Here is a 20,009-nt window from a genome sequence, read left to right as displayed (position 1 = left end):
CTCTATGATACTTTATTCTGAGAGGTTTATTTAAAGTCATTTATTTGAAACTAGTGTGAAATTTCTTCTATTTGAGATTTGATTTAATATAGTTTAGCAAACATTTAATCGGCCATAACACATCTGATAGCATGATTCATTATGTGCCATCGACAGCTAGAACTCTGATTTGGTTAGTTAACTTTGGCAATGATTTAGCTGGGCCCACTCCAAATTAGAACACTAATATGCTTCAGGTCTCCATAGCAACTTCCTGTACTTTTTTCACGAAGTCTTGTTTGTCATTTTTCATTTATTATTTTTTGTTTGCTGTCATGTCGTACCAAAATGAGTTAATTACAGCTGCGGACGGGTGGTATACTGTTCGAGATGACAGGAGGTCTCTGATGATGCCTGATGGATTAGCATGGCTGTTTCTTTTAGCGCCCAAAGTGTTTATTTTATTTTAATTCCTAAGGCATTGATGCTTGCCGTAATTATTTAATGACTGTGCTCTTCCACGCTGTGTCAGTAAACACATTTCCCATCTGTTTTTTTAAGCTTTTGAGCATTTGGGTAAACAATCATGGTTGCTACCTGGACTACAAATAATCCCCCCCCTTTTTTCTTCCTGATTGGCATTGACTGATGATGATGTTAGAGGGTGTTGGAAGTCCACGACACAGGAGCAGAGAGCATGCTATGGCAATTGCTAATGAGATTCTTAATTGCCAATGCCCTTCAACCCTTTGAGTTCTAAATCAGGAATCTACAAAGCCATCTTTGACGAATGTCCATTGGAGGCCTAAGGCTAATAGTTAGCGCTTGATGAAAAGGAAACAATGAGTTTGTTATACAGTACGAGTCAAAAGTTTGGACACACCTACTCATTCAAGGGTTTTTATTTATTTTTACTATATTCTACATTTTAGAATATTAGTGAAGACATCACAGCTATGAAATAACACATTTGGAATTATGTAGTAACCAAAAAAGTGTTAAACAAATCAGAATATATTTTGTTTGAGATTTTTCAAAGTAGCCACCCTTTGCCTTGATGACAGCTTTGCACATTCTCGGCATTCTCTCAACTAGCTTCACAAGGAATGCTTTTCCAACAGTCTTGAAAGAGTTCCCACGTATGCTGAGCACTTGTTGGCTGCTTTTCCCACTCTGCGGTCCAACTCATCCCACACCATCTCAATTTAGGGCTTAAGAGTGGCGCAGCGGTCGAAGGTACTGCATCTCAGTGCTAGAAGCATCACTACAGACAACCAGGGATCGAACCAGGGTATCACAACTGGCCGTGATTGGGAGTCCCATAGGGCGGCGCACAATTGGCTCAGCGTTGTCCGGGTTAGTGGAGGGTATGGCCGGAGTAAGCCGTCACTGTAAAATAAGAATTTGATCTTAACTGACTTGCCTAGTTAAATAATTAAAACATTTTTTAAAAAATGGGTTGAAGTTGGGTGATTGTAGAGGCCAGGTCATCTGATGCAGCACTCCATCACTCTCCTTCTTGGTCAAATAGCCCTTACACAGCTTGGAGGCGTTTTTGGCCATTGTCCTTTTGAAAAACAAATTATACTCCCATTAAGTGCAAAGCAGATGGGATGGCGTATCGCTGCAGAATGCTGTTGTAGCCATGCTGGTTAGGTGCGCCTTGAATTCTAAATGAATCACTGACGGTGTCACTGTCAAAGCATCCCCACACCATCACACCACCTCCTCCATGCTTCAGGGTGGGAACCACACATGCAGAGATCATCCGTTCACCTACTCTGCGTCTCACAAAGACTCTGCAGTTGGAAGCAAAATTCTCAAATTTGGACTCATCAGACCAGTGGACAGATATCCACCTGTCTAATGTCCATTGCTCGTGTTTCTTGGGCCAAGCAAGTCTCTTCTTATTATTGGTGTCCTTTAGTATTGGTTTCTTTGCAGCAATTCGACCAAGAAGGCCTGATTTACGCAGTCTCCTCTGAACAGTTGATGTGTCTGTTACTTGAACTCTGTGAAGCATTTATTTGGGCTGCAGTCTGAGCTGCTGTTAACTCTAATGAACTTATCCTCTGCGGCAGAGTTAACTCTGGGTCTTCCTTTCCTGTGGTGGTCCTCATGAGAGCCAGTTTCATCATAGCGCTTGAAGGTTTTTGCGACTGCGTTTTCCGGATTGACTGACCTTCATGTCTTAAAGTAGTCATTTCTCTTTGCTTATTTGAGCTGTTCCTGCCATAACATAACAAGGCAAAGGTGGCTACTTTGAAGAATTGCAAATATAAAATATATTTTGATTTGTTTAACACTTTTTTGGCTACTAAATGATTCCATGTGTTTTATTTCATAGTTTTGATGTCTTCACTATTATTCTACAATGTAGAAAATAATACAAATATATAGAAAAACCCTGGAATGAGTAGGTGTGCCCAAACCTTTTGAGCTTTTACTGTATATGTCTTCGTCTTAAAGAGGTGTTTTCTGGTCTTATCGGTGGCTCGGTTTTGTATTCATCAAGCAAGATGTTTCATCACCAGCTCATTCACTTCAGCTTTACAGTGGGATTGTCACTTAACTGTTTATTAGATTAAAGTAATCTTCTGGGCTTCTGTCAAGCTGTTGAGGGGCTAATACCAGGCTTTGATAGGCTTCGTCATTGAGGGAATGTGCTAAATGGCCCGCTGAACCATGTTTTTTTTTTTTTCGACGAGGGCCAAATTTTCCTGGAGCGAGTCTTGTATACCTTTCATGGTGTTCATTTATTTGGGGCTAATTTAGCATTCTCGGCTAGTGCGACTGGGCACGGAAAAAACTGCAGTCTTTGTTCAAATCCACCCGACACAGGATTTGTTTACCTTGAATTTCTAAGCAGTTAAGCTTGTTTTCCCTTTTTCTTGTTCTGCCCCATACTTTTCTTTGTGTTGAAGGGAGAGTGAGGAGACAAGGAAACGAAAGGTTGAGTGGAGTTTGACTCATAAGCTGACTGCAAGTCCGCCTTCTGGGAGGCTGGGTGGTAGCTCTAAACTTTGCCAGACTTCTCTCTCCCGCTGTATCTCTCTCTGGTTCTCTCTCTCTGGATCGCACTCTCTGGATCTATCTCTCTCCATCTCTCTTTATCTCTCTCTGTTCTCTCTTAACGTAAGTTTTTTGCCTTCTCTCAACCCTTGCTTGGCTGAGAATGTAGATATCTTCAGTTGAGTTATGACCTGTAAAGAGATCCATGATTCCACCAAGCAGTTGGGCAATGAATGCTTGTCTTTTTAATATAGCATAAAAAAGAAAGTTGTGTGGCGGTTTTTCCTCAGATATTGCAATGAAGGCTTCCTCATTACCGACATTAGAGGGACTCCCACATGAGCATCAGGTGTCTTCCAAGTTGGAAAACTAGCTCTTTTAGTATTTGTGTCGTAGGCATCTTCAATTGAAGAAGCCCCCATTTTTATGGGGGCAGGTAGTCTATGTCTTAGAGCGTTCGGCTAGTAACCGTAAGGTCGCTGGTTCAAATACCCGAGCAGAAAAGGTGAAAAATCTGTCCATGTGCCTTTCAGCGAGGCACTTAACCCAAATTTACTCGAGGGGCACTGTACTACTCTGGCTGACCCTGTGAAACAACACCTTTCACTGCACCTATCTGGTGTATGTTATACTAAAACATTATTGATTTTATTATATTCTCTGAGTGGCCTGCCCGCAGTCTCATACTGTATACCCACTCTACCTGTCCTATTCTCCTCACACTAATTTTAAAAGAGTTGGACAGATATAAGAAGGTTACTCAGTAGGCCTAGTACTCGGGTGAGTTGTTTTCATATCAGTGCAGAAGAAGGAAAGTAAACAAAGAGAGGAAGCCACTTTAGATTGGGAAGCAAGTCTTGTCTACTCTCGTTTGCCTTCTCATAGACCCCAGTTTTTTTCTGGACAGCCACTATATCCGCCGTGGCCTCTTCTCACTATGCGATAATGGAAAGTCTTCAGACAGTATGTGAAGTGAGAAATAAGGAGAGGGGGAGTGCGAAGGGAAAAAAACGGGAGAGCTATCCATCAACGGCACAATCGGAGGCTGGGATCCTCCGTTCAGATAAGGACTGTTTAGAAAGATGGACGGCCATTGTCAGCGCCCAGCATCATCCAAAAAGGCTTAAATGAAATCTAAAGATTCTCAGCGGTGGCTTGAATTACCTCTGTAATAACTGCAATAAGGCCCAGGCTAAACCTAGTTCAAGGATGATTATAGTGGCAGTTCCCAGCGTTATTATTACAGATTGTAAACATTAGCCTGCCCTAACCTCTTCAGCTCAGGGTCTGCCGGGGGAGGGAGAGAGGGAGAGTTGTGGTGGGGGTTGAGGAGAGTGCCATAGGTCAGGGATCACCAACCAGATTTAGCCACGGGCCGATTTTTTTTCTTGAGCGGATGGTCGGGGGGGGGGCATAATTAAAACCTTGCTTACATTTGTATACGATCACGTGTCTCTATTATGCATGGAAAACTTGGGAATAAATTTCTTAAATTAAAATTACTTGGAGCTGATTTCCTGGTGTTTTTACAGTCTATTATGTCCAACAATGAAAATAAATAAATAAAAAAATCTCAGGAAACTTGGCTGGCCAAATAAAACCACCGGCCGCCAGTTGGGGAACCCTGCCATAGGTAGTAGAGGGGGGATGTGGCTGTGTTCTTTCCTACATTGAGGTTCAAGTCTCAGGGCTTCATGTCCATTGGTAATTGGGCTCCTTAGTGGCGCAGCGGTCTGAGGCACTGCATCTCAGTGCAAGAGGCATCACTACAGACCCTGTTTCAAATCCAGCCTGTATCACATCTGGCCGTGATTGGGGGTCCCATAAGGCGGCATACAATTGGCCCAGCGTCGTCCGGGTTTGGCTGGGGTAGGCCGTCATTGTAAATAAGAATTTGTTCTTAACTAACTTGCCTAGTTAAAGGTTAAATAAAAAAGTGTCCATATCCATTCCACATTTTTTCCATGGATATTTTCACCAATTCAAATCTACCAGATTTGAATTGCAATGACACATTGTTGCCACACAAGTTAGGCTATGCTGCTTAGGCCTACATCCCCCTACCCAGTTAGACATTGCTCCTGGTGGTTTTCTATGGGGCAAAACGTATCTTCATAAAGGTATGCCAAGTTGCTTTGAGATCTGCTCTTCGCATGAATAATCTTTACTGTGATTGGCCATCACAGGTTATAACAATGTTTCTAAGGAATACCACAGTCTGATGTAGTATTACAGGTCAATATTACAGACAGGGAATCAATGGCTGAAGTTGTCCAGATATCTGCATCAATCTAATCACTTCATTAGTGATACGGTCGTATGGAAACTCAAGCTTGGATTGGACGCGAATTAAGCTGCCATACAACACATACATTTGTTGTGTTTAAGATAATAACGACAAGAAAAAGTTAGTCTATTTCTGATTTGTTCTCTCTCTAATATAAAGACATGGAAATCTAGCCTGCGATGGAATAAAAGGGCTTTTATTCTGACCTCTCATATTGACAGTCTATTTATGTCTCCGGCAGAACTCATTTCAGCCTCAGTTTCCTGCTGAGAATAAATGAAGCTTCTGGAGGACCCTCGCTGTGTCTCTGGAACTAGCCTGAGTATTCTGTTCTTAAGTGCAGAAATTGGCAACAGTTCCCCCTCGCTAAGTACACCACACATTCAGTGAGACTTCCTTCTGCCAGCCGAGTCAATTTGGTCAATAGATGCTTTTAATTCCTTTTCCAGCATGCTTTGACAGGAGGGCCCAATGAGGCGGACCTGGCGATTTGTGAAGCCTGAAGGGGCTCTCAGTGCTGTCGTCATCGTCCATGTTAACCGTGTGTGGCCCAAATGACATATGTTGACGCCGTTGGTCTTACCTCCGGTTTCAACACTTCAAACTGATTTGAGCATTGAGCGAGCTCAGCCTCTTAGATCATATATCCTACAGTACTATAAAGTTTTCAAAAGCCTAGTCCTGCCAATGACCTTGAGCATAACTGTCATATCTCCTATCACATCGTGTCATAGTCCAGGTCATCTATTTTAGCCTTTGCGTATTTGGTGGGAAACTTCATAATTTCAGGTCAAGTAAACCTACATCAACAGAGGTTTCTTAATGTTGTTCTATCCCTTCATCATTAGGTCCTTACTTGCTCCAAACAAACTGTTCAGCTGGACAGGAATCATAAAGGGCAGGTTGTTTTGCTGGAGGGATTATAGCTAGCCAGTAACTTTGCTCAAATACCAACCCACTGGACGAATGCCCTGAGCATAACAACGCAGCCAATTTGGACTGTTCTGGGGCGAAAAGATGAGGACTGTTGGTAGGCCTATATTCCTCCTCACTACAGCCGAAAGTACCTGTCAGCCCACGCCCGTCAAGAGCTGCCTGGCGATGTCGAGCAGGGTTTTATTTCAAAATGAGAATCAATGGTTGTTCTGACGGCCGCAATTAGTGTCGTCTCCGTGTCAAGCTCCTCAAAAGACTACTGCCTTTTGGCTCTGAGCCTGTCCCTCCAACAGAACAGCCTAATTACTCATTAGCAGCACATTTTTACCTTTTATAATCTCATGTCATAAAGGCTCTACCTTTTCATCTCGTTCAGGGGGAGGGCTGTCTGTCGGCGATCGTTAACGTTAGCTGCCCCCCTCCAAAGCTCTATTACCTTTATGTCAATGATGAATTTATGAAATACCGCAGCCCAAGTGCACCGTCTCTCAATATCATGGGGGCAAAAGCCCCCCCACCCCCCCACCCCATTTCCTTGTCTCCTTATTTAATTTCCTGGCCGGCTAGGGCCTTGATTAATGCTTTGTGATGCCAGAGTTGGTCATCTGCTTTGTTTTTTTCTCCTTTTTTTTTCAAGATTCGCAGTGTGCCACCTGCTCCTCTGTCTTTCAAAGGGGAATGTTTTGATTGTAATGATGGTTTTTATTGCGTGCTTTTCATTTTTATTCTGGTATATGATGAGAAGTTTAATATATGAGGCTGAGTGATGGTTATAACCTTGGAGCTCTCATAACGTGGGGGATTGATACCCCCAGCGCCTGTTGAATATACCCTGAGTGATGGTTATAGCCTCGGAGCTCTCATAACGTGGGGGATTGATACCCCCAGCGCCAGTTGAATATACCCTGAGTGATGGTTATAGCCTCGGAGCTCTCATAACGTGGGGAATTGATACCCCCAGCGCCTGTTGAATATAGGCTGAGTGATGGTTATAGCCTCGGAGCTTTCATAACGTGGGGCATTGACACGGGACATTGTTCAGTTCTGGATGAATAAATGCCAGCAGGAGCCTATTGTTTAGTAAACTATACTCAAAATGCTTCCATGGAGAGATGTTTTTTTTACCCCCAGGGGTACGCTCAAAGCCGTCGGGGGTAGGCCAAATAAAAATGTGATTCACATTTAAAACTTTTTTTTTAACTATTCTTCACATTTTCAAACAGTACATTTATATTTTCCAATGGAGCTATTCATTTGGGTGAGTTTTTTTTCTCGCCTGAGTGGCCTCGTTAAACCATCTAGTGTTAAGCAAAATAACAACACAATGTCTTTATACAGGAAACCTTCACTCTTGCGCAGACATTTAGAAACGAAACATGACAATTTGAAAAATAAGCCACAGGAGTTTTTGGAGCGAGAATAAAGACGACTTTCAAGTAGTAAGACAAGTAAACTCAGCAGAAAAAGAAACCTCCCTTTTTCAGGACCCTGTCTTTCAAAGATAATTCATAAAAATCAAAATAACTTCACAGATCTAAATTGTAAAGGGTTTAAACATTGTTTCCTATGCTTGTTCAATGAACCATAAACAATTAATGAACATGCACCTGTGGAACGGTCGTTAAGACACTAACAGGCAATTAAGGTCAGTTATGAAAACTTGGGACACTAAAGAGGCCTTTCTACTGACTCGGAAAAACACCAAAAGAAAGATGCCCAGGGCCCCTGCTCATCTGCGTGAACGTGCCTTAGGCATGCTGCAAGGAGGCATGAGGACTGCAGATGTGGCCAGGGCAATAAATTGCAATGTCCGTACTGAGAGACGCCTAAGACAGCGCTACAGGGAGACAGGACGGACAGCTGATCGTCCTTTCAGTGGCAGACCACCTGTAACACCTGCACAGGATCGGTACATCCTAACATCACACCTGCGGGACAGGTACAGGATGGTAACAACAACTGCCCGAGTTACACCAGGAACACACAATCCCTCCATCAGTGCTCAGACTTTCCGCAATAGGCTGAGAGAGGCTGGACTGAGGGCTTGTAGGCCTCTTGTACGGCAGGTCCTCACCAGACACCACCGGCAACAACGTCGCCTATGGGCACAAACCCACCGTTGCTGGACCAGACAGGACTGGCAAAAAGTGCTCTTCACTGACGAGTCGCGGTTTTGTCTTACCAGGGGTGATGGTTGGATTCGCATTTATCGTCAAAGGAATGAGCATTACACGAGGCCTGTACTCTGGAGTGGGGATCAATTTGGAGGTGGAGGGTCCGTCATGGTCTAGGGTGGTGTGTTATAGTATCATCAGACTGAGCTTGTTGTCATTGCAGGCAATCTCAACGCTGTGCGTTACAGGGAAGACATCCTCCTCCCTCATGTAGTACCCTTCCTGCAGGCTCATCCTGACATGACCCTCCAGCATGACATTGCCACTAGCCATACTGCTCATTCTGTGCGTGATTTCCTGTAAAACAGGAATGTCAGTGTTCTGCCATGGCCAGTGAAGAGCCCGGATCTCAATACCATTGAGCACGTCTGGGACCTGTTGGTTCGGAGGGTGAGGGCTAGGACCATTCCCCCCAGAAATGTCCAGGAACTTGCAGGTGCCTTGGTGGAAGAGTGGGGTAACATCTCACAGCCAGAACTGGCAAATCTGGTGCAGTCCATGAAGAGGAGATGCACTGCAGTACTTAATGCAGCTGGTGGCCACACCAGATACTGACTGTTACTTTGGATTTTGACCCCCCCTTTGTTCAGGGACACATTATTCATTTTCTGTTAGTCACATGTCTGTGGAACTTGTTCAGTTCGTCTGTTGTTGAGTCTTATGTTCATACAAATATTTGCACATGTTAAGTTTTCTGAAAATAAACACAGTTGACAGTTTGGCGAGTTTATAAAAGCAACATATACCATTGATAAGAAGGGGCTAGAAGTGTCTTATATGGTGAGCTACTGAGTGGCTAGGACAGGCAAGCCCCATACTTCTGTTGAGGACTTCATTCTTCCTGCTGCCACGGATATGGCTGGGACATGGCCAAAAAAACTGTACAGACGATGCCTTCATCAAACAACACTGTTTCACGACGCATCAGTGACATGGCAGGAGATGTTTTGAAACAATTACTGCTTCGCGTACAAGCCAGTGAATTATATGCGTTACAGCTTGATGAGTCAACAGACGGGGCGGGCCTGGCACAGCTCCTGGTATATGTCCGTTACGTTAATGAGGAGGTCAATTAAGGAAGACATCTTCTTCTGCAAACCAGGACAACATGAGATGATATTTTTAAAGTTCTGGACAGCTTTGTGACATCAAATGGACTTTGGTGATCAAGACGTGTTGGTATCTGTACTGAAGGCACAAAAGCCATGACAGGGAGACATAGTGGAGTGGTAACGCGCATGCAAGCAGTTGCTCCCGACGCCACTTGGGTACACTGCAGCATCCACCGAGAGGCTTTTGCTGCCAAGAGTATGCCTGACAGCTTCAAAGACGTTGACCCTGGTGCTAGAGGGGGTACACAGCTGGAGGTTGAATGTTTGAAGGGGTAAAGGACTATAAAAAGTTGGGAACCACTGCTAAACGAATGGTAACAGTTGAGCGTACTAGTGCTTCACCGGTCTACTGGAAGTTGATGCTGTTGCTATGCAACCTCTTGCTAGCTTATTAGCATAACAGATTACTAGCTAGACATTTTAGACTTCGGGTGTGTTCTTAAATTCAATCTAGAATGCCCACTGGGCGTTCATACATTGAGTGTTGTCAGATTGTCCATTTGTAAATTCAGAGCATTTAGCTCTCGGAGTGTTCAGAGCGCACACCGGATGCTCTGGCCGAAGAATAGGCTTGATTCGAGAGTTCTGACCCTACAACGGTAGTCAAGCGTCCAAGCTAACTGGCTAACGTTGGCTAGCTTGCTAGCTACTTCCAGACACACATGAGAGAACACCTCACTTTGACCATTTTACTTGCCCTAGCAGAGCTAGGCAGTTTTCATGTTATCCAGAGCGTTGGTGACAAACTGTGCTGCTGTCAACAATTTAATTAAGCTTTTTGCAGATGTTTACTGAAACCGGTTATATTCCATGGGTGTTGAGCGTTCGTAAATTCGTCACTTTTTCTGCGCTCTGGTACACTCAGACGAGAGTGCTCTGAAATCAGAGTAGATAGCCAGAGCAAATTTACGAAAGCACCTAAATGTCCATTGACAACGCTCAATGAATATACCACTTAGCTAAGCTAAGTATGACTGGAATAATCAAGTCAATAAACGTTGGTTAGTAGCCAACTAACGTTAGCTAACATGCCGGTACATACTGCTGTAATAATATGCTAGGTGGCTTGTAAGGAGAGCGTAGCTAACACATTGTCAGCCAACATAACGTGTAAGGTAACTTATTTGAAAAGTCATTGCTCAACGTTGCTCAACATTTTCTTAACAGCTGTCATAATTATTTAAAGCAATGAATTGTTGGACTTGGCTGCATATTTTGCGCCATTTTCTTCAAATCTGAAAATGATGTAAAGCCACGCCATTTTCTGAAGAATTGCATTTTGGGCCCTAAAAGCACAGAAATAGTGTCCACTGCTTGTATATTTTGTATTTTGGCGAATGTAGTACGACATCCGGAAACTTTTGTTATACTAACTATATCCATACTATGACCAATAAGCATACTATATACTTAATTTACATCACAAATAGTACGATTAGTGCGGTTAGTATAAGTATTCAAACACAGCTAATGTCTTTATTTGTTTCTACCCCAATGGTGGAGAGGAGAGTGCGATGCTAATCCTTTCCTTGTCCGTATAATGTTTTGGATGCAAAGTATTATAAATGTTCATGACATTCATGAAAAAAAAATACTTTTGTTATCAGGATAAGAGGCTGACATTCAGCACATGGGGTGGATTAATATACTCCATGTTTCTCCTGACAACTCTCTCTCTCTTTCTTCCTGCTTTGTGGGGAAAGAGGCCAAATCCTTAGATGTCATTGTTATCTCTCTCCGGGGTCAGATGCTGAATATCTTGACTTCAGAGGGGCGGTCACAAATGGCAAAATGAAGGTCTCCCTCACTTTCCTTCTATAAAAACACCCAAACCGGAGGAGAAAGCCAGCCAGGGAACTTTTAATAGATCCAATAAACAGAAACACGTTGGTTACAAGCGACCCAAGCCCTTGAGCTGGCCCTTCCATCGGCTTTAAAGCCCATGTCAAGGATAAAGACATCCCTTAATGGGATGGTTATTAAGCTGCTATGAGCTAAAGGCCATACAGCTAAGCTAAGTGGACCACCAGGGCACCCCTGTGCTGGTGCGGCAACTAATCCCAGGGAGAGGCACGCTACTGTGGCCACGGCACCAGGCTTCATCTGCCTCTCCTGGCTGTCACAGCTCTGCTGATTTCTAATTAAATGACCCGAAGCCGCATTGTAATATTCAATGCAAATGGAGGTGGGATGTGGGTGGGGGGGGGTCTGTGAGCCCCCTTCTGGTGGTAAACCTAGATATCCCACGACGCACCCGCCACCAGATTCGTTCTCCTTGACCTCCTTCCATACACTCACCCACCAAAGAGCTTACAGGTGTGTTCGGGGCTAAGAGAAGCAATTTAGATTTGAATTGTTTCAAGACTCGTTCAAGTGATGGGAGAGGGAGACTGAAAAAAAGACAGTCCCTTATGTGAAGTAGTAGCTGTCATTTGGATTAGGTGAAATAATCCCTTTCCTCCTCAATGGCTCCCACCTCTCTCCTCCCTCCACCCCTCAGGCTCTCTTCTCTTCCCCCCCCCCCCCCTGCCAAGCCCATTGGGATCATAGCGCCAGTGTAAAAACTCAGGCCAGGTGCTGATGGGACTTTTTTTTTCTCTCTCTCGTTCCCTCTCTACTTCCATCTCAAGTATGGCAGTAAACTAACGCAGCCCAACCACAGAATAGGGGGAAGATTAGCACGCCCACCCTCTCTCGCTGCTTCCTTTTTTTGGCTTCCTGCTGTCGGGCTGCTCCACACGTAGCGGTCCCACCGAGAGAGGGAGAGGAAACACTGAGGGCAAAACCCCATGGGTGCTGAGGATTTAGCACATCCTGGGAGACTGAGGAATATGTGGAGGACTGAGGAGATGAAGCAGCCAGTCAGTGAGGCTTGATCAGGAACAATCTGAGAAGAGGACAGAATGGCAGCTGTGTTGGTTTGATATGGCAAACGGTATGCACCTGACTCACACACACATTTACGAACTGAGGTATAAACATACCTGTGTGCCCCCACAAAACAAAGGAAGCTATCTGAATGAGCGAATTAATAATGGAGCTCGGCAATGACTAGGGTTGCTGCATCCGCTCTCGTTGAGCCGTTTTTGAGACCACCTTGGCAGAATAATAGATATTGCACATGCCACCGCCGGAGCACGGATCAGATGACACCGCATGCATGTTGATGTTATCGGGTTACTGTCCACCATCCGCCTGCCCACCATATATGATTGGCTTTGAGAGAAACATATTGACTCACTTTCTGAAAGAGGTGAAGTGAGGTTTTACCGATATTCTCGGCTTGTGTCTCTGTGGAGCTAATTCTAATGTAAATGTCAAATGGACCACGGCCAGGCGGAGAGAAGCCTGACAAGGCCCTGAAGTTATTTACTGTGAGTTGCAGTGCCTTTCGAAATTATTCATACCCCTGGACTTATTCCACATTCCACAGCCTGAATTCAAGATAGGTGATATAAAATATAGATTTAATCTATCTACACACAATACCCCATAATGACAGTTTTTATTTTGTATATTTGCTAATTTATTGAAAATGAAATACAGAAATATCTAATTTACATAAGTATTCACACCCCAGAGTCAATACTTTATAGAAACACCTTTGGCAGTGTCTTTCTGGGTAAATTTCTAAAGCTTTCCATACTTGGATTGTGCAATATTAGCCCATTTATTATTTTAAAATGTTTCAAGCTCTGTCAAATTAGTTGTTGATCATTGCTAGACAACCATTTTCAGGTCTTGCCATACATTTTAAAGTAGATTTAAGTCAAAACTGTGACTTGGTCACTCAGGAACATTCACTGTCTTCTTGGTAAGCAACTCCAGTGTAGATTTGGCCTTGTGATTTAGGTTATTATCCTGCTGAAAGGTGAATTCATCTCTGTCTTGTGGAAAACAGACTGATCCAGGATTTCCTCTCGGACTTTGCCTCTTCTTAGCTCCATTACGTTTCTTTTTGGTCCTGAAAAACTCCAGTCCTTAAACCTCTCTAGGGGGTGTGGGACGGTGGCGTCCCACCTGGCCAACATCCAGTGAAATTGCAGAGCGCCAAATTCAAAAACAGAAATTCTCATAATAAACATACATAAAAGATACAAGTGTTATACATCAGCTTAAAGATAAACTTCTTGTTAATCCAACCGCTGTGTCAGATTTCAAAAAGGCTTTACGGCGAAAGCAAACCATGCGATTATCTGAGAACAGCGCCCAGCAGACAAATCATTACAAACAGTAACCAGCCAAGTAGAGGAGTAACAATAGTCAGAAATAGCGATAAAATGTATCACTTACCTTTGATGATCATCATATGGTTGCACTCCCAAGACTCCATGTTAGACAATAAATGTTCGTTTTGTTCGATAAAGTCCCTCTTTATATTCAAAAACCTCCGTTTTGTTGGTGCGTTTTGTTCAGTAATCCATTGGAACAAAGCGTAGTCACAGCAGGCAGACAGAAAATCAAAAAAGTACCATAAAAGTTCGTAGAAACATGTCAAACGATGTTTATAATCAATCCTCAGGTTGTTTTTGTCATAAACAATCGATCATATTTCAACAGGACAATAGCTTCGTCAATAGAAATGGAAAAACAAGAAAGGCATGCTCCCGGTCACGCGCAGGACTCATGTCTGGAAATTTCCACTGTCCTCTCATTGAAAGTGGTGTTTCTCCCCATATTTTTCAAAGTAAAAGCCTGAAACAATGCCTAAAGACTGGCCACATGTAGTGGAAGCAATAGGGATCGTGAACTGGGTCATAAGTCTTTGTATGGTGGATAGGCTTTCAATGGAAAAACAGCCATTTCAAAATAATAGCACTTCCTGGATGGATTTTCCTCAGGTTTTCGCCTGCTATATAATTTCTGTTATACTCACAGACATTATTTTTAAGAGTTTTGGAAACTTTAGAGTTTTCTATCCAAATCTACCAATTATATGCATATCCTAGCTTCTGGGCCTGAGTAGCAGGCAGTTTACTTTGGGCACGCTTTTCATCCAATATTCCGAATGCTGCCCCCTACCCTTGTGAAGTTAACGATTACACCCATACTCGTATAGGGCTGTGGCGTTCACCAAATTTTGTCAGCCGTTGATTGTCAAGCAAGTAACTGTCGCTCTCACAGTAATTGACCGTTAATTAACATGAACACATTTAGCACTGGCTTCCTGGCTTCCACACATCAGTGGCCTACAAGCCACTGATGGAGACCTTTGGAACATCTACATTTTTAAAAAGTCTAATAAATGTAATATAGCCTACACCTTCATAATAAATCCATAATTTATTTTAGACAGGTTTAAAAAAACATGATATGAAGAAAATGTAGTCTATTTCAGAATAACTGAATAGCATACTCTGAGTTGTCCTTATGTTAGATCCTGATCTGGCTGTGCCATATGGCTATGGGCTACACTAGTTCATTTAGCAGACAGGATTTGCTTAGAATTCTGTGGCATTATTTTATTTTATAGTATGAAGAAAACAATTGAACAAAGATGAGTAAAATATAAATTATATTTTCTCCAAACGATTTGAAGGAGTGTGCACATGCAGCTATTCTGTGTTGAGCGGTTAACAAATAAATAGATACACCTATATGCTTAATTTAGTTATTAATGTATCTTGTTCAACAAACGTATGGCTATATATGTTATGATTTTTAATACATTGTAAGGCTGCATGATGTGACTAACGATGATTTGAAAAAAGTCGCTTGAAAGGCATGAGCTATGCTTTGTTTTTTGCGCAGGCTGTACACACTTCATCAGTCTCATTCAAAATTTGAGAAGCACTTGATAATGATAATGATTTCCCAGCGGCATCCGTTTTGTGAGGTCATAATGCACCTTAAAAAACCTCCCTGACTGCTGCCTGCTCTGAAGTACCTCTCACTCACACGGCTCTCTATCACGTGATCTAGTTTTTCCTCATAGGCTACAAGTGAAGACGGACACATCGGGGACGCAACTGCGCACGTCCTTATCCAATTCCGAGGTGAATATTAGATATCGGAAGAACTGTCCACATTTACTTTTCGTCAGACAGCAAGATGAGTTGGCCTAACGAACAGCTAAATTACTAGCCTATGTCAATCTACTATCCCCTGTAGTACAAAAGTTGACCTATTCTGTGAGAGAAATAAATATTCCAAACATAGTCTGGGAGAGTTGTGGGATGCGATAGATGGCAATATAATACATCCACTAGCATAAACAAACTTTTTTACACAGTGAGGCTGACACAACAGATCAGAACGCTTAGCTTAAAATGTTGATAAACTATTAGGTTATTTTTTCACATTATAAGCGCAGCAATGCACACACGGCAGTAGGCTAAAAGCGTGAATGTTCCATTATCAAAAGTGACCTCATATCCGATTATGCATGTAATGCTTTTATTATGAAGGTGCATTTTTATGGTGAAAATGATCTAATCAAACTTTAAAATCATGCGCTGCTTATGTATGCCAGTTAGGCTCTACACCCCTTGTAAGCGGATTAATGTGCTTAATTTTAAGAAGTTATTTAGTCACTTTAGTTCTGATACAAATCTTATGAATAAATATATAGGCCTATGGACTAGGCTACATGAGGTGTGCGACTATGATTAGAAAAAGTCACACAAAAAAAGGCAATGTTTTTGTGTAATAATATATAATTCTTAAGTGATAGGCTAATATTGTGACCCATCAGACCATTCTTGATTTAATCGTGTCTTTACATATACTAAATAATATATGTGTGAAATTTGTTTTGTTTTAGAATGGACCATTATCATGCACCTGTCTCAAAACAGGCAGGGGGAAAAGTACATGTCATCTCTACACTTAAATAGCGAATGGAGGACGCTTTTCCTGTGGTTCATTTTCATGCCAGCCATGTAGGCTATACTCCTGTTGTAAATATAAGCAATGTGCTTAAAATTTGCTTAATATTAGTAAAAAGTGAGAAATAAATATAGTAGGCTTAGGCTATAGAGAAAGCTGATGGGAACCTCGTCTTTTTAATAGAGGCCATCACTCTGTTTTCTCTCGCAATTGCATAGCCTATAGAGATCAAATCAAAATCAAATCAAATGTAATGGTCACATACACATATTTAGCAGATGTTATTGCGGGTGTAGCGAAATGCTTGTGTTCCTAGCTCCAGCAGTGCAGTAGTATCTAACAATTCTCAACAATACACAAATCTAAAATCAAAAGAATGGAATAAAGAAATATATAAATATTAGGACGATCAATGTCGGAGTGGCATTCACTAGATACAGTAGAGTAGAATACAGTATATTCATATGAGATGAGTAAAGCAGTATGTAAACATTATTAAAGTGATTAGTGTTCCATGTCTATGTATATAGGGCAGCAGCTTCTAAGGTGCAGGGTTGAGTAGCCGGGTGGTAGACGGTTAGTGATGGCTATTTAACAGTCTGATGGTCTCGAGATAAAAGCTGTTTTTCAGTCTCTCGGTCCCAGCTTTGATGCACCTGTACTGACCTCACCTTCTGGATGATAGCGGGGTGAACAGGCCATGGCCAGGTTAGTTGTTGTCCTTGATGATCTTTTTGGCCTTTCTGTGACGTCGGGTGCTGTAGGTGTCCTGTAGGGCAGGCAGTGTGCCCCCGGTGATGCGTTGGGCAGACCGTAATACCCTCTGGAGAGCCTTGCGCTTGCGGGCGGTGCAGTTGCCATACCAGGCAGTGATACAGCCCGACAGGATGCTCTCAGTTGTGCATTTGTAAAAGTTTCAGGCTCTCAGGGGCCAAGCCAAATTTCTTTAGCCTCCACCCCACTGTCTGTGTGGGTGGACCAATTCAGATGTTCAGTGACGTGTACGCCGTGGAACTTGAAGCTTTACACCTTCTACACTGTAGTCCAGTCGATGTGGATAGGGGCGTGCTCCCTCTGCTGTTTCCTAAAGTCCACCATCAGCTCCTTTGTTTTGCTGACGTTGAGGGAGAGGTTATTTTCTAGCACCCCTCACCTCCTCCCTGTAGCCTGTCTTGTCATTGTTGGTAAACAGGCTTACTACTGTTTCATCTGCAAACTTGATGATTGAGTTGGAGGCGTGCATGGCCATGTAGTCATGGGTGAACAGGAAGTACAGGAGAGGTCTGAGCATGCAACCTTGTGGGTCTCCTGTGTTGGGGATCAGCGAAGTGGTGTTGTTTCTTACCTTCACCACCTGGGGGAGGCCAATCAGGAAGTCCAGAACCTAGTTGCACAGGGCGGGGTTCAGACCCAGGGCCCCGAGCTTAATGATGAGCTTGGAGGGTACAATGGTGTTTAAGGCTACGCTATAGTCAATGAATAGCATTCTGACATAGGTATTCCTCCTCCAGATGGGATAGGGCAGTGTGCAGTGCGATTGCATCGTCTGTGGATCTATTGTGGCGGTAAGCAAATTGGAGTGGGTCTAGGGTGTCAGGTAAGGTAGAGGTGATATGATCCTTGACTAGTCTATCAAAGCACTTCATGATGACAGAAGTGAGTGCTATGGGGCATATATATATATATATATATATATATATATATATATATTTATTTATTTATTTATTATTACTTTTCTCTAAATAAGCTTGGTTGCACAATTAAAGGTCAGTACACTGCATTTTGAACATTCAGGAATTATCAAATTAATTCAGGGCTTGTAAAACTAATATAAATATAAGCCTTCGACTATAAGACCCACTATAATCTAATTATCAAAGTAGTATAACCTGCTTTTTTGATCTAATCAATGATCTGGCTTTCAAGTCTATGAAAATCCCCTTTTGTTACACATGTAACCAGAACCATGCATATTCACTAATGATAACCAACGTCATGCATTATAGAAAATTAAGTTTATAAAAACCTCTCTCTCAAGCACAAGTCCACTGCTATTGAGTAAGCAACTAATCTTTTATTTTTTAAGTCTAGCCAACATGGCTCTATTTGTTTGACAAAAAGGTAGAACAGTTGAACTTTTGTGAAAACACCCACCTGTTCTCTGTTCTACATTTTGGGAGTAGAGACATAATAAGGGTATCGTTACCAAGGTTCATTTCTCATCTATTAAAGTAAAGTAATGTCTCAATGTATTTCGTAAAATAGCAAATAGCGAGTTGAAACTGCTTGTCAGGGTGAAAGAAGTTATCTTTCGTCTCTTTGTTGTTGTTGTGAGTGGCAGGGGGAGGGTTAAGGTGTCTGTCTGAGTTGCAACACATCACACAAGGAGTGAAGGAGACGAGACCAAAAAGACAAACAGTCATATAAATGGAAGAGAGAAAAAAACTAACCTAGATTCTTGTGATACAGGCATTTAGAACATCGCTTCAACATAAATTTGAATTAATCAAATTAGTTCGATATTGTTCAGCTCTAGTGTACAGTGGTTCTTCCTTTAAAAGTTGTAGCAGACCTTGCGGGCTGCCGCAATAATCTATGGCACATTATTTAATTGTCAGCCATTGTTACCATTAATGCTAGTTAGTTTTAAATTCTCTAGTACAGCCACTATTGAAGTCTATCAAATGCTTCTCAAAGATGCCCTCTGGTGGTCAAACTAGCACTAACTAGCATTAATGGTACCAGTGGTTGGCACGTAAATAACGTGCCATGGAATTCTGCGGCACCACGCAAGCTGTGCTGCAGTACGCTGCAACTTTTAATGGAAGAACCACTGTAAGTGTGCTCTTCATGGATAAATCCGGTTTCAACTGTACAGGACAGATGGCTGACAGCTTGTATGGTGTCGTGGTTTGCTCGCCCACACGACATGTTGGTGGTGGGGTTATGGTATGGGCAGGCATAAGCTACGGACAACGAACACAATTGCATTTTTATTGATGGCAATTTGAATGCTCAGAGATACCGTGACGATTCCTGGAAGCTGTCAATGTCCCATTTCTTCCATGGCCTGCATACTCACCAGACATGTCACCCATTGAGCATGTTTGGGATGCTCTAGATCGACGTGTACGATGCGTTTTGCAGTTCCCCCCAATATCCAGCAATTTTGCACCGCCATTGAAAAGTGGGACAACATTCCACGGGCCACAATCAACAGCCTGATCAACTCTATGCAAAGGAGATGTGTCGTGCTGCATGAGGCAAATAGTGGTCACACCAGATACTGACTCGTTTTCTGATCCACGCCTACTTTTTTTTTTTAAAGGTATCTGTGACCAACATGCATATCTGTATTCCCAGTCATGTGCAATCCATAGATTGGGGCCTAATGAATTTATTTCAATTGGCTGATTTATTTATATGAACTGTATCTCAGTTAAATCTTTGAAATTGTTGCATGTTGCGTTTATTTTTGTTCAGTGTATGACCGGAGCACTGACCGAGAACTGACTTTAATTTAATTTAATTGCATTTCTTTCTCAATATCGTTCAATTATTCTTAATTTTTTTATAATTTCTTTTGACACGGCTGTTGTGGGATATAAAGGGAGTTATACAAGGATGATTATTAATTCACAACTCATACAAAAGTATGTGTACACCCCTTCAAATTAGTGG

At 42.4% G+C, this 20,009-nt stretch overlaps 1 protein-coding gene and 1 non-coding gene across 5 annotated transcripts in view; both read left to right on the top strand.

Annotated features, from left to right (window-relative positions):
• Positions 1–20,009, top strand: part of LOC115154188 (cell adhesion molecule 1) — a 499,358-nt gene that overhangs the window by 154,430 nt on the left and 324,919 nt on the right. The window lies entirely within an intron of this gene.
• Positions 3,356–3,411, top strand: LOC115155106 (U7 small nuclear RNA). Its single transcript, XR_003868000.1, has one exon. It is a non-coding gene; the product is annotated as a U7 small nuclear RNA (small nuclear RNA).

Source organism: Salmo trutta, chromosome 19, assembly GCF_901001165.1.
Source record: "Salmo trutta chromosome 19, fSalTru1.1, whole genome shotgun sequence".
In the NCBI taxonomy this organism is placed as follows: domain Eukaryota; kingdom Metazoa; phylum Chordata; class Actinopteri; order Salmoniformes; family Salmonidae; genus Salmo; species Salmo trutta.
Note: the sequence above shows the minus strand (reverse complement) of the source record. Positions and strands in the feature narration are given on the sequence as shown.